The sequence below is a fragment of the Tenrec ecaudatus genome, chromosome 3, assembly GCF_050624435.1.
Source record: "Tenrec ecaudatus isolate mTenEca1 chromosome 3, mTenEca1.hap1, whole genome shotgun sequence".
Classification (NCBI taxonomy): Eukaryota; Metazoa; Chordata; class Mammalia; order Afrosoricida; family Tenrecidae; genus Tenrec; species Tenrec ecaudatus.
The window spans coordinates 202,903,234-202,916,969 of record NC_134532.1 but is presented as its reverse complement, the minus strand read 5'-3'; the positions used below and the strand labels follow the sequence as shown (position 1 = coordinate 202,916,969).

Below are 13,736 nucleotides of genomic sequence, written 5' to 3'. Positions count from 1 at the left end.
CAAACCAAACCAAATCAAACCCGACCCAAAGAAATTCTTCTTCTTCTTCCTCTTCTCCTCCTCCTCCTCCTCCTCCTCCTTCATCATGATCATTGCACTCATGTGCTTCAGGGTATTTAGGTCAACACCTGCATATCAATCGAGTTTTTTTTTTAATTTCCCCCTTCCAGAATGAAAAGTATTGGTTCCCTTCAGAAGCAGAGAACTACAGAGCCTACTGACCTACAACCAAAGCAAGTAAAACAACTGTGGAGGGAAAAATTCAAACCGAAACAAAACTGAACAAACAAACTTGCTTTGCACGGCAGGAGATGACGTTTTGGCAGCCGAGCAGGGCAAGAGCTTCAGGAGGCGCTCTTTAATACTGCGCTTGGCGCTGCTCTGGGTGTAGAGGAACCCTAGGGAGACACACGAGATGGTGGCATCTGTTAGCGGGCTGCGGGGAGGAGCCGCGGGCATGCAGGGCTAGGAGTGTCCAAGTACCCAAGGAAGCAGGGCGCGCAGGAGGGCAGTAGGGAGGCAGCCATCCATCCGCGCAGGCAATCGCAGGCAAAGGGTTGGAACCCTGCAAGGAGAAACTATCTTCCCACTATATTTCTAAGTTCTTCCCTGGTTCCATAGCAGAGCAAATCATAATTAGCAACAATAAAAACAGAATCATGCAAGCATATCCATTGGAAATCCAAGTGAATTTGCCTATGTTAGGAAATAACAAATATCCCGAGAGGACTGGGCTGCCATTTCAATCTGGAAACCGGTGCAGAGGAACCAGAAGGGACAATGTTTTTCTGGATCTCGGCTGATGGCAGAGGAGAGAGACAGCTCGCATCAATCACCCACAGGGCAATACCTGTTAGTACTTTTGCCTTCCCTGAAAAGTGAGCAAATAGATGCCCTTGGTATGCACATTCATTAGCATATGCTGACAGGCCAGTGAGGAGAGGATCCTTCTGATCCGCTCCAGAGGGCAGGGCGGTAATGTGAGAGTGAGGCTGTGCTTATTCGTGGGGGGTAGCACACGGCTAGCCAGGACTATATAAACTGGTAGCAATGACCCCGGAGAGGTGGGATGGACAAGAGAGGTCTTAAGGACAAGCAACACCGGCCGATCAGGCACCCTGGAGATGGAGTGCTGGTGGCACAGTGGTTAAGTGCTCATCTGCGAACCTAAAGACCAGTGCTTTGAACCAGTGGTTTCTCCATGGGAGAAAGAGGTGGCCATAGGTTTCTACGCAGATTCCCAGCCTGGGAAATGCTACGCGTAGGGTCACTACGGGTTGGAATGGATGGAATGGCCACGGGTTTAGGGAATTGCCAAAGCTTCTTGAACCAGGAGGCAGATCTGTGGAGCTTAGCCCCATCTTACTCAGAGCACCCAGACCACCTGGACATGCATGCTAACATGTATAGTCTCCCCCAAGTCACTTTAGAAGGTGTGGAATATGAAGCAAAGGCAAAAGAATCCATTTATATCAAGGTTGTTCTCCTTCTAGACAGGTGACTTCAAGTCCAGTTGCCCCACAGCTACTCCCCCGCCCTCCCATGCCCCCACGCCTGTAGGACCTGTTTGGCCTTTAGGATTCACAGGGTTTCTATGACTCAGATTTCTGAAGTAGATATTCAGGTTTTTTTCCCCAGTCAGTCTTACTCTGGAAACGCCACTGAAATCCCTTCTGCATCATAATCATCGTCAGGCCACAACTGACAACTGGGTGGTGCCGACACATGACATTTGGATGGAAATCCAACCTAGGTCTCCCACATGGAAGTGAGACTCTATCACTCAACCATCACTGCCCTCCAGTCAAGGTCAGTCCATCCGTGTAATGTGACGTTGGCCCGACAGACACGTGTTCTTTTTCTGCTTCTGCTAGAAATACAGAATGTGCTGACAACTGATTGAGTTTCCTGTGGGTCTTGTCAACTGATTGACTTTCTTGCGGAGCTACTCAACAACCACCTCCAGGGTCCACGGTTAAAGACAAGCCTAAACCAAACAATGTGGTAGGTTTCCCTTGTGGGCCCAGAGATCGAACTAGTAAGCATATGCAAATAGAACCAGAACTTTCCCTTGATTCCAGTCCTTCACCAATTTCGTGTCCTTGGACACAGACCATCATCCTTCCTTCCAAGGACAGCAAGCCCCTTCAGGATGGGGGCCTTTCCTTCCTTCTCACATCATGTCGCACCTCCCAACTGGTGGCTCTCCCTTGGGTGACACATTTGTAGAACTCACACAACAGTTCTGGCCTTTACTGAAACTCACAAAGTCAGCCCTGCCTCCTGTCTTGGCTCTCAAAATAAACGATGCACTTTATAGAACCTCACATGATTGCTTGCATATGTGCATACCATTCTGAGCCCTTTCCCGAGGGTCCCCTCCTGCTCCATCCTGTCTCAAAGGAATGACCCCACTCTCTGCCCCTGGCTGCAGCTCTCCATGCCCACACCTTGTCTGGGCATATTCCTGGCTCTTTTTTCAATTACATAAAATTATTTTATTCATCCATTTATTTGTCTTTGATCTACCTCTTTATCTCTAATATAAACTTAATGAGGATATTGTGTTTCCACTTGGTATTTCAAGTACTGGTTGAGGTTCTAGTATCCCCCTAAAACAGATTAAGATATGTTTTGAAACTAAGTGAGCCGATTCAATTAAGATACCTAAAGAAACAGGATTTGGCTTCACATCTCAGATTAATATCCACGTACTCCTGTTCCATTGACGCCCTCTCACGGTGATCTCACGCATACCTGACAGAGAAGCTGCTAAGCCTTACTCTGTCCCTGTCATCAACTGTAGATTGGACTGGTGTAAGTGATTGTGTGTTCTTTAACTGCTTCTCAGAAGTAAATTCACTAGGTGTTTCTTCTTAGTCTGTCTGAGTTTGGAAGCTCTGCTGAAATCTGTTCATAGCAACACACAGCCTCCATGTACAGACGACTGTTTGTGTGGTACATTGGGCAGGAGTTAAACCCAGACCTCCCACATGGAAGACAAGGGGCCTACTAGTGAATCACCATCGACCTCATAGCACCCAGGTTAAGTCCTCCAATATTCTATGTGTATCCATCTGTCTATATCATCTGTCAAAATCTTCTATAATGATTTTGCATAAAGCAAATCATTTAATTTGCTTCTCCCATCTACAGTTTTAGAAGAATCCATACCTTTTGGATTGTGGTGTTGGGGAGAAATATTCCCAGCACCACAGACTGCTACAGAAACAAATGAACCTGTCTTGGAAGAAACCCAACCAGAATGCTTCTTGGCAGGGAGGATGGCAAGACTTAGGCTCCCACACTTGGGACATGTTATCAGGAGAGAGCAGTCCATGTAAAAGGACATCATGGTTGGTGAAGCAGAGGGGCAGCACAAGAGAGGAAGACCCTGAAGGAGATGGGTTTACTAGTGGCTGCAACAGTGGGCTCCAACATCATAATGGTCGTGATGATGGCCCAGGATCACAGGACCGGGCAGTGTTTGGGGTAGCTATGGATCGGAACTGATTTGATGGTGCCGAGCAGCACCAGTTCGAAACCACTAGGCACTCTGGGAGAAAGAGGAGGTTTCCTACTCCAGCAAAGAGTTACAGTTTCAGAAACCCACTGGGGCAGTTGTCAGTCCTACAGGGTGGTTATGAGTTCGCATCCACAGGATAGCAGCGAGTTATATTAGTTACCAGCAACAATGCACATGAATGTACCACGTCCTTAATAAACTTCCCAGGGGTGTTCAGATTTTGTGGTAGGCCCCCAAGGAGTGCATCTTGTTCCTCCAGGGGGTGCCATTTCAAAGCACACGATGCATGCATGCGACTCATTCATCAAATAGGAACTTCAACACCCTCATGGAGCCTTAAGTCTCGGACCCTTCTTTGCCCTCCTCAACTTGGTAGCCTCCCCAGTCTCTGTTCCCTTTGACAGGGGGGCTCTGTCCTCAGTTTTTCTCCCGTAACAGTGACCTCATACAATATCTGGCCTTTAGTGACTGACAGGTATTCAGTCAAATGACAGGGGAATAGAAATCCACAGAAAGAGAAGAGAAATCAAAGGGGGGTGGGTGTGGCAGAGGAAGGATTCGCCACGGGGAGTCTGATAAGTAGTATCAACTGTTGAAAACAAAAGTGAGGATCTAATTTTAAACTCCCCAACTAATTCACATTTTAAACTAAGTGTTTTATTTTAAAAATTCACTGAGCCCCTTCGCAATTTCCTCTGGTAAATGGTTTCTATCCTCTCTCCCACCTGCCTGAGGAGAGAAAGGCTGGTTTTCTGGTTTGCTCAAACTTCCCTCTTTTTCTCCGTGTTGCATTCTGATGTTCTCAGCATCTACCATCCACTGCTGGGACTTGAGACCTTCCTTGGACAGGAACTTAGAAAAGAAAAGTCCCCCAAGCCATCTGCAAGTGAGAGACTTTCCGTGTGCCCCTGGCCCTACTCCTCTCGTTTCAGATGGGCGTTCTCCGTGGCTAGCCAGACTCCACAGTTCTCCCTGAATCTAGTCAATGGCCATCTCTTCAAAGAAATTATTTTATTTTCTCCCTTCTCTTTAAGTTCGGCTTCTCTGCCAAGTCTACTGTCTGTAGGAGAGGGCTTCACCACATCTGGCCAGAGCGTGGCAGAGGAAACGTGTTGCTTCTCCAAGACGCTTCAGCTTCATGTTGACTCCACTCCACCTCAGTTTAGTGGCTCTCATGTTCTCTGCCCTCCGGCACCTCAATAAGCTACGCTCAGGAGTACACGACATGCAGGTTGCTTTTTGTAATCGGGAGTAAAAGTAAGAGGTTTAATCCCCTGTTCATTATTATTACAAGTCGTGCTGCCTGACACAGAGCATTAGAATTCTTTGGACGTCTGTCTTCTCTTTACAAAGCCAAGCAATTTATACTAAAGAATTTTGTTGCCAAATATAATTTAAATGTCTCTTTTATATGGATGTTTATTTCATGATTAGATATGTTTACTATCTTTCTACTTTGGTGTTTCTTCTTTAATGAAACCTTACGTTTCTGGAAGGCTCTTAAGATACGAATGTCACAGAATTTTGTGTATGTCCTACTCTCCCCTTTTCTCTGCTTCTAGAACATTCTCTTCTTCACAGGTAGAAGTAGACTATTTAAGCAATGGAGGCTTAGATTCAAAGTCAGCCATCTGCAGAAGAGAGACTTTAAGTTTACCACTTGTCCAACCCCTTCCATCTCGGCTTGGATTTCTCTCTGGCTAGCCGGACTCGACAGTCATCTATCAGTGGCCTGTACCTCTGCTGTTGCTACTGTTGTCGGGTGCCTTTGAGTTTATTCCAATTCATAGCTAACCTCTGGAGCACAGAACCCAGCCCCACCCTGCCCTGCGCCGTCTTCACAATTGTAATATTTGAGCCTTCTATATAGGTGCCTCAGAGGTTCTACTGATCCCTATTAGACCAATCAGTTTAGACTTTTAAAAAGATTTAAAATTTTGTTTTAGCACCTCACCTGCACCCACCCCACCCATGGTCTCCCCCATTTCCCCTTTTGTCCAGGATCTTCTATTGTGTTCCTAATCAGAAGGGTTAGTAGTTGGACCTTAGCACCATCTAGTTCTGCTGGTCTTAGGGGAGAAGTGACTGGATTTCAGGTGATCCATCAATCCTTTGGACTCATTGTTTCCGGTGCCCGTGGATTTTCCTCACTCTTATTCTCTACAGAGAAGGAGAGACCCACGGCTGCGCATTAGAGGACTACTTGAGGTGTTTAAGACCCTAGTGATTATTCACCAAAGTAGGATGTAGACTCTGTTATGCCAATTGACCTGCCACTATCACTGAGCCAATTCTGACTCAGAGGGACCCCATAGGAAAGATTAGAATGGCCCCTTTGTGGTTCAGAGACTGTAAGTCTTTATGGGAGCTGACCATTTCATTTTTCCTTTAAAGCACGATGGAATCCTTAAGAGTGTGGTTCTAAGATCTAACTTATTGTGACACATCTCCTCAAGGTGTTTGGTTTGGGCTAAGAGCTTTGAAACCTGTGTGCTATAAAATATCCTTCAATATAATTGCAACACAGACACATACAAATAGAGCCAAGCCAGAGGCAGGCCTCTGTACACGAGTGGAGCTACTCCCATTTGCCATATTATAGCCATTCAGCATGCACGTTCGGTTTGTAGATGTTGTTCGCTGTTACCATTGTGGCAGGAATTGTGTGCGTAGCTGTGATTGCCTTTGTCATCTCAAGGATTTCCTTTGCCGCTGGTCATGTTGCGCTGCCTTCCTCCATGTGGTATATTGCCCTTCCCTTCACTCAAGTCTACTCTTACTGGGTTTTCCTTTCTCCCCTTTCAGCCCCTCAAAACTAAAACAAAAACAAACTCACTGCATCCCAGAGATGCTGACTCACAGTGACCCTGTGGCACTGAGTACAACTGCCCCTGTGCGCTTCTGAGCTTGTAAATCTTTATTGGAGAAGAAAACCTCATTTTTTTTCTCATCACAGACAGAGAGGTTAGGATTGACAACCTCTGTTTCTTGAGGGGGGCGACATTCAATCCATAACTATAAATATATATATATATATATAAATATCAGGTTACAGTGGTAAAATGTGGGCTGTAAATTATAAATTCAACATGCATTGATGATGACAGGAGAAGTAGCAGTTTCCCCATAATGAGAATTATGCCTATCTTTTCTTTCCCTCCAGTGTAACTGATAGCCCAAAGTAATCGTTGTGGCCTCTTTCTTAGGAATAAAGGCTCCTACTCAATCATTCAAAAAGCTTTTCATATCTGTCTTGTGTTTTTGATTTATGGAAAATATTTTCTCCCTTTGTATATCCCAAGCCAGTGGCTGACTGGTGGAGGGAAGTGGCTAATACGTGGCTAATAGTATGTGTGGCTAATATAATGATGCGACAGACACGGTGTCTTCCTGTGGACCAAAAACAATGGCAAAAAGCACCAGAGGTTTTGGAGGCACTGTGATCCCTCCTGAGTCCCCCTTGGAAACAGCGAGGAGCTCATTCATTAGGCGTGATTTGGATGAGGGAGCGAGAAAAAGATATATTTATGTCACGGAACATGTGAGTTTATCCACCAGTAGGACTAGTTTTAGAAGAGGGGTCTGGCACATATGCACCACACAGCTCTCTGCTTACTGTACTGCGATAGCTTTTGGATTGCTAGAATCCTGGCTGCTGCAGTGGTGCTCCAGATGCCATCGGGATCAACCATAGGATTGAGCGCAGCGGAGTTCACAGACAAAGAGACTAGAAGCAACTAACCCATGACCCCCCGGGTGACTCCGACTCCCGGTGGCTTCACAGGCCACATTATAACTGCTCCCTATGGTTTCTGAGGGTGTCAATCTGTACAGAAGTAGACTGCATCAGCTGTGTCTCACCGAGAGCCTGATAGGTTTGAATTGCTGAACCTTCAGATTGCAGCTCAATGCTTATCCCACAGCGTTACCACTCTGAGGTTATCAACATAATCTGGTCTGAAATGAGTCCTGAGGTTGGAAGCTAACAGTAGACTCAAGCAAATGGAGGATCAAGAGGATGGCAAGGGGACTGGGCAGTTTCTCAGTCTGCTGTATATGGGACTGCTAGAACTCAGAAGGCTCCTTAGAGGTAAGGATGGATGGCGAGACTTCATCTCACATGCTTTGGGCAGGTTATTAGCAGACATCAGTCCCTGCAGAAGGACATCATGCTTGGTAATGGAGAGGGACAGAGAAAAGAGGAAGGCCATTGATGAGATGCATTGACAGTGACTGCAACAATGGGCTAAAACACAGGAAGAGTTGTGAGTTTGGTTTTTTGTACACAGGCTTGCTATGAATTGGGGTTCCCTCCACGGCCCTTAACAACAGCAGAGACAGGGCTCAGAGCCAACAGGAGCTAACAGTAGTAGCAACAAAACAAACCATAAAACTACACACACAATGGGTTTGTTGATGCTTTTTTTGCATTTTCAAATTTATCCCTAATAAAATGGATGGAGCAGTTTGGGTTCCTACTCTGGTGTTATTTCTTGCAGAAAAGTCCTGCCCACCATACCAGCTGTTATGAGATGCTGCCATCGTCCAAAATGGATCATCTTTCAGAAGGGTCAGGCAGTGCTGGTAACTGGAAACGAAGAGGAAATGCCTACAGTGAATTTTGTAATAATATGAATTTTGGAAAGAGAAAATTGACTTCTGAATTGACTTGACTTGTTTTGCCCTAAAACATAATTTACAGTTAATCCTGAAGGAGGCAGGCATAGATGCTTGAGTTTGCTGGGTGAAATCTATGGAATCTATCATAAACAGTAGAAATTTGACTCTGTTCAGCGTTGTCACGTGAAGATACCCATTTCTCACAACAGAAAGTCTTTCTCTGGTATTCCAACGTCTGTCTCTCACGCTCTTAGTATTTGTCGGTTTATTTCCCTCTCTGACTCTATGTCTCTGTCTCCTCACTGTTCCTGGGCCATTGTCTCTGTCTGTAGCTCCACATGCCTCTCGATGGCTCCTTGCACTTCATGCCTCTCTGTATGTCTCTCTCTCTCTCTCTCTCTCTCTCTCTCTCTCTCTCTCTCTCTCTCTTTCTCTCATCTGTTCACTGTGTCTCTTTCTGCCTCAGAGGGGAGAGTCAAGAGTCTGGAGCGCAGAACTGTGTTCCACGTAGAACGCCTCCACTGAATTTCAAAATGGTTGTAGAGCAGGAGAAATATTTAATAAGCTACACAGAAGGAGCCTAGCACTCACCTGATTGAACTGATAACAGTCTAGATGTGAACCATTGCTACACTTCAGTGAGACTTTGGGGAATGCTTGGACGAGGTCATCACATGTTAGAAGTGGGGAATAGAAGTAATTTGCAGCCATAAGGAAAGAATGACTTCATGATGGATGAAAACTCGCCTCGCCCCTAACATAGCCCAATGCAAAGCTAACGCCTCTTGGTTTTCCAATGAGCTCTGGTGGCATTGGATTTAAGCATTTGGCTGCTAGCTGCGAGATTAGTCTTTAAAAATCAGCAGAAGCTCCCATGTGATAAAGTTGAGACCGTGCCCCCACCCCCAATTTAGTCTCAGAAATCTTTTGAGGGTCACTATGAGGTATTGGAATCAACTTGATGGCAAAATCGACACCCACAGATTTTGAAGATGAAATGGATATTTTAACCTTTCCCTGACCTTCAGTCTGAATAAGACTACTTAGTCTTTCAAAACGCGTTGGGCCTGGGAGAACTTCCATGCAGACAAAGACTCTATGGATCTTTCTCTGCATTCTGAGTCACCAAAGTTGGTGAGTTATGCTCTGCAGTTCCTCTGGAACGCAGCATAAACTGAACTGAAACTAAGCCCTCTGCCAGTGAGTCCAGTCTGATGCACGGTGACCCTGTAGGGGTTACCACCACAAGGTGACAGCAAGGGAGATGCATGTACGTGATGAGAACAGAGTGGCCAGGCTGCTGTGTGTGGTAAAATCCCACAGGGCATCATAGTCCATTATCATAATTTAGTTTTCTATCCAGGGTGAAATAAGGATAAAACTGAGGATTTTGAGCACCAATGTGATGCAATCTAATTGACAGTTTATCCTACCAATATTTAATAGGCAATGGTAAAAATACAGGTCATCGTCCTTTCATGATGCTAACAGTAGAATGGGAACACTGAGTATATTTTTTAAAAAGAATTAAACAACAGATGTAGAAAATCATCTAGATTTTACCTTGAATATGATCTTTTTCTAAAGACAGATGCCAATAAATTATGCTCCCAGTGGAATTCTACAACAAAAATGACAAGGAGAACGTACTATGTGCCAGACAACCTATGCCATCTGACCTTCACAAGAGCACAAGGTGGCAAATTGTCTCATGATAGCCACATGTCAAGGTGAAGAGATTCAGAATCAGAGGAATGCATGAGGCTTGAAGCGACACTACCCGAACCTGAGCACATGCCCAGCTGTCGCACTCTGAGGTTTCACGGTCTGACTTCCAAATGCATCTCCATCAACTGTTTAGACAAGGCCCTTTTCTGGGTGGGTCTCATTGTTGAGGCCTTCAGACAGTCTCACTTTGTGGGTTGGTTTTTATTTCTGTCCTTACTCCTCAGCTGTATTTCCAAACTCATCCTACCTTGAATGGAGTTCCTCATAAGAGATTTCCCATTTGCAATAGGACATCCATCAAATTCCTGGTGGTATTAAAAAATAATGATGAAGTTGAAGAAAGATCTGCCCTTGGAGATCCAAATTCTTCATCTGAAAAATGGGGGTAATAATACCTGACACTTACTAATCTCAGGGACGTTAGGAGATTAATGAAGGAATTGTTTCTGCAAAATGGTTGAAATGTCAGAAGAATAACACATAATCCATTATAACGTCCAGTGAGAGACTCTAGTTTCTTTTCTCCAGTTCTTTCTGGTAGCTGTAGTCAACCTTCTTCTTTTTCTGTGCATTTGTTCACTTTAATTAAGTTAAATTACTAAAAAAATTAATATTATTACAGATAAGATGCTGGGCCAGGCATTGCAGAAGAAAATCAAATCAGATACTAAATGAAGCTCTCGAATTGATAAGTGTGTGGATATCAACTATGGTCCTGCCTACTCATTATAATCACCAGGCTTTAAATGCATACATAAATACATACATACATGCAACTAATTATGTCAGTCCAATGGAATCAGAAGATTCAAATATGATGCCAAACTTGAGAACTATGGTTTTGTTCTGATTCAACACAATGCCAGATAGAATGTCTTGAGGACTACAGTCATGTAATTTCATATCGGAATCTCATGATATAGATGTGGATCTTTTTACCTTACAGAGATTATTTTTCTAAAACCTGATAGCAACAGGTAGATGGATTTGAGATGAAATATGCATTTTTAGTTTGCCAGTCTCATTTATTTTCTATTACCTGTCTCCTTCCATCAACTAGTTGCCGTTTAAATTGGCCCACTTTGCTCATTTACCTGTCCTGTCTGACTCGATAGACATTTAAAATGTTGATTCTCCTCTAGATTTTTCTGTATGGATAGACAGGATGTATACAGGACATTATCCTAATAGTACTGATACTATTTTCAAATTGTTATCCAGCACATTAATCCCCACTGAATTCATGCACTTCACACCACAATTGAGTGGATTTCTACTTGTGTGTAATTGATGTGGTCTATATTCTGCACACTGTTGCTAGTTGTCCTTGAGTTAGCTCAAACTTTTGGTGATGTCTTTTTTAAAGAAATATTTATTTATTTTTGGTGATATCTTGTGTATAACAGAACTAACAGGTGCCATCTTCGTGGTTATTGTTACATTTGAACCGTTGTTATGTTATGACTATGGCATCAATTCATCTGCTTCATAAACAGGATAGTGTGCCCAAAATAAGCCCTCATAGGGGATGGCAAATTAATGTACTGAGGGTGAGCATTCACAGGGAGCCCCAGTGGCATAATGGTTATGTGTTGAGCTCTCATTTCAAGGTACGCAATTTGAAACTATCAGCTGCTCCCAGGAGAACTATGAGGCTACCGGGCCCCATAAAGAGTGTCAGTCTCAGAAACCCACACGAGGAGTTATTCTCTGTCCTGCAGGGTCACTATGAGTCAGACTTGACTGGGTGGCAATGAGGTTGGTTTACTGGTACTAGGAATGGTGTCTTCTAGTTTTCACTTCAGATTCATTAACTGATGAGATATTTATGAAAGGTCAGATGTATTCCCATATCGCTCCAAGTTCCATAGAGTGTCCTACAAAGTGTACAGCCTCCCCAGACAGTCTCATCGGTGTGTCTCTGAACGCATCTCCTATTTTACTCTTCTCGCTGTGCGCCTTGCCATTCGCTGGTTGCCCTGCCCAGCATGTCCTCATTTTAATATCTTCAAGGTCCTGATCCCACCTTCTTCAGGTATTTACTCTAATGTTACCCTCTCAGGAAGTCATTCCCTGACAATGCTCTTTAAAACTCTATTATCACATGGACACACCCTATTCACCTTCCCTGCTTTATTTTACTTCATAGCCTAGGTAACTATACAATTGTTTGTTCTCCAAAGTAGATCACCATTGCCAATGACCAGGAATACTATTCATAAAGACACAAGGACAACTGGCCTAAATTGGGACTTCCAGATTGCTAAGGCATCTTTTCACCAACCTATAAGACCTGTCACTAGGGACGTATGGTGCATTTTAGTCACTTGTATGTTTAAAGCCTGATTGGCCACACAGAGGATAAATGCCTTGAGGGAACAGATACACATACATACATGTGTACGTATGATTTTTAAACAGTACTAGCTCCAATATCTAAATATTTTGAACATAACTACAGAGTGGAGTTGAGGTGGACTCATGACAACCTTATATGTGTATACAATGGAAATCAAAAATGCCTGCTCTTGCACCATCCTCACTATCGCCAGCTTACCATGTTAGACTCCACTGTAGCAGCTACTGCTCCGGCCTATCTCACCAAGGGCATGAGTTGTAGTCGCTATCAGGGCTCACGGGGACATATGACATTTTTGAAAAGTGGATCATTTGGGACACATTTAACCTCCAGTTTCTTGGGATTTGTCTTGTATTCATTTTTCTCAAAGAAATTGTTTCTATGCTATCTCAAAAGCACATAAGTCAGACAATTGCTTGGCATTCTGCATAAGCTTTCTGATAGGTGATTTGCATAAGTAGATCATGATGATTTCCTTCCTAGCCAGTCTTAGTCTGAAACATCCTCTGAAACTTGACAACCATGGTTGACGATTCTGGTATTAGTCTTACCAGTCGCGTAGCTTATCACATCAATAGGTCAGCGACCACAGAATGGCTAACTGACACACAGCAGGTGGTGTTTTTGTTTGTCACTATGTGTCATGGAGTCTATTCCAAGTCATAGGGACACTGTGCATGACAGAATGAAACCCCATCCAAGTCTTGCACCAGCCTCACGATTGTTTGAGCCCCTGGTTGAAGCCACTGTGTCAATTCATCTCACCAAGGACCTTCCTCTTTTTTTGCTCCCTCTCCACTTTTCTAAGGATGATGTCCTTCTCCAGGGATTGGTCTCTCTTGATAAAATGCCCAAAGTACTTAGGACTAAATCTCCCCATCTTTGTCTCTAAGGAGCACTTTGAATGTCCTTCTTCCAAAACAGAACTATGTGGTCTTTTTGCAGTTCATGGTACCTTCAACAGTTTACACAAACACCATTGGCCAATGACCTTGATTTTTCTTTGTCTTCCTTACTCAATGTCCAACTTTCACATGCATGTGAGGCAATGGACAATATCATAGCTAGGGTCAGTCACACCTCAGTCCTCAAAATAACATCCTTACTTTTCCACACTTTAAAGGGTTCTTGTGAAGTTGACCTGCCCAATGTAATATGTCATTGGACCCTTTGCTGCTTATACAAGCTTGATTGTGGATCCGAAAAAGACAAAATCATAGACAACTTCAATCTTTTCTCCATTTATTGTGGTGTTAACTTTTGTTCAAATTGTAAGGATCTTGGTTGTTGTTGTTGGTTTTTTTTTACATTGAGCTGAAAACTACAATTCTTGGTCTTCCTCAACAAGTAATTCAAGACTGCCTCACTTTCAGCAATACATTCATATCATCTACATAGTACAGGTTGTTAACTGGCTTTCCTCCAATCCTGATGTCACATTTTTATCCACATAATCCAGCTATGTGATGATTTGCTTCAGGATACAGGTTGAACAAGTATGGT

General features: G+C 43.8%; 1 protein-coding gene across 2 annotated transcripts in view; it reads right to left on the bottom strand.

Annotated features, from left to right (window-relative positions):
* The window catches only part of KCNIP4 (potassium voltage-gated channel interacting protein 4), a 279,632-nt gene that overhangs the window by 184,531 nt on the left and 81,365 nt on the right, over positions 1-13,736 (bottom strand). The window contains exon 1 of one of the 2 annotated variants that reach the window (XM_075545016.1): positions 297-390. The exons of the other annotated variant lie outside the window; for it this stretch is intronic. The gene's annotated coding sequence lies outside the window, so the exon portion shown is untranslated. Of the gene's footprint in view, positions 1-296; positions 391-13,736 lie in introns of those variants that run through there. 2 annotated transcript variants of the gene reach the window in all.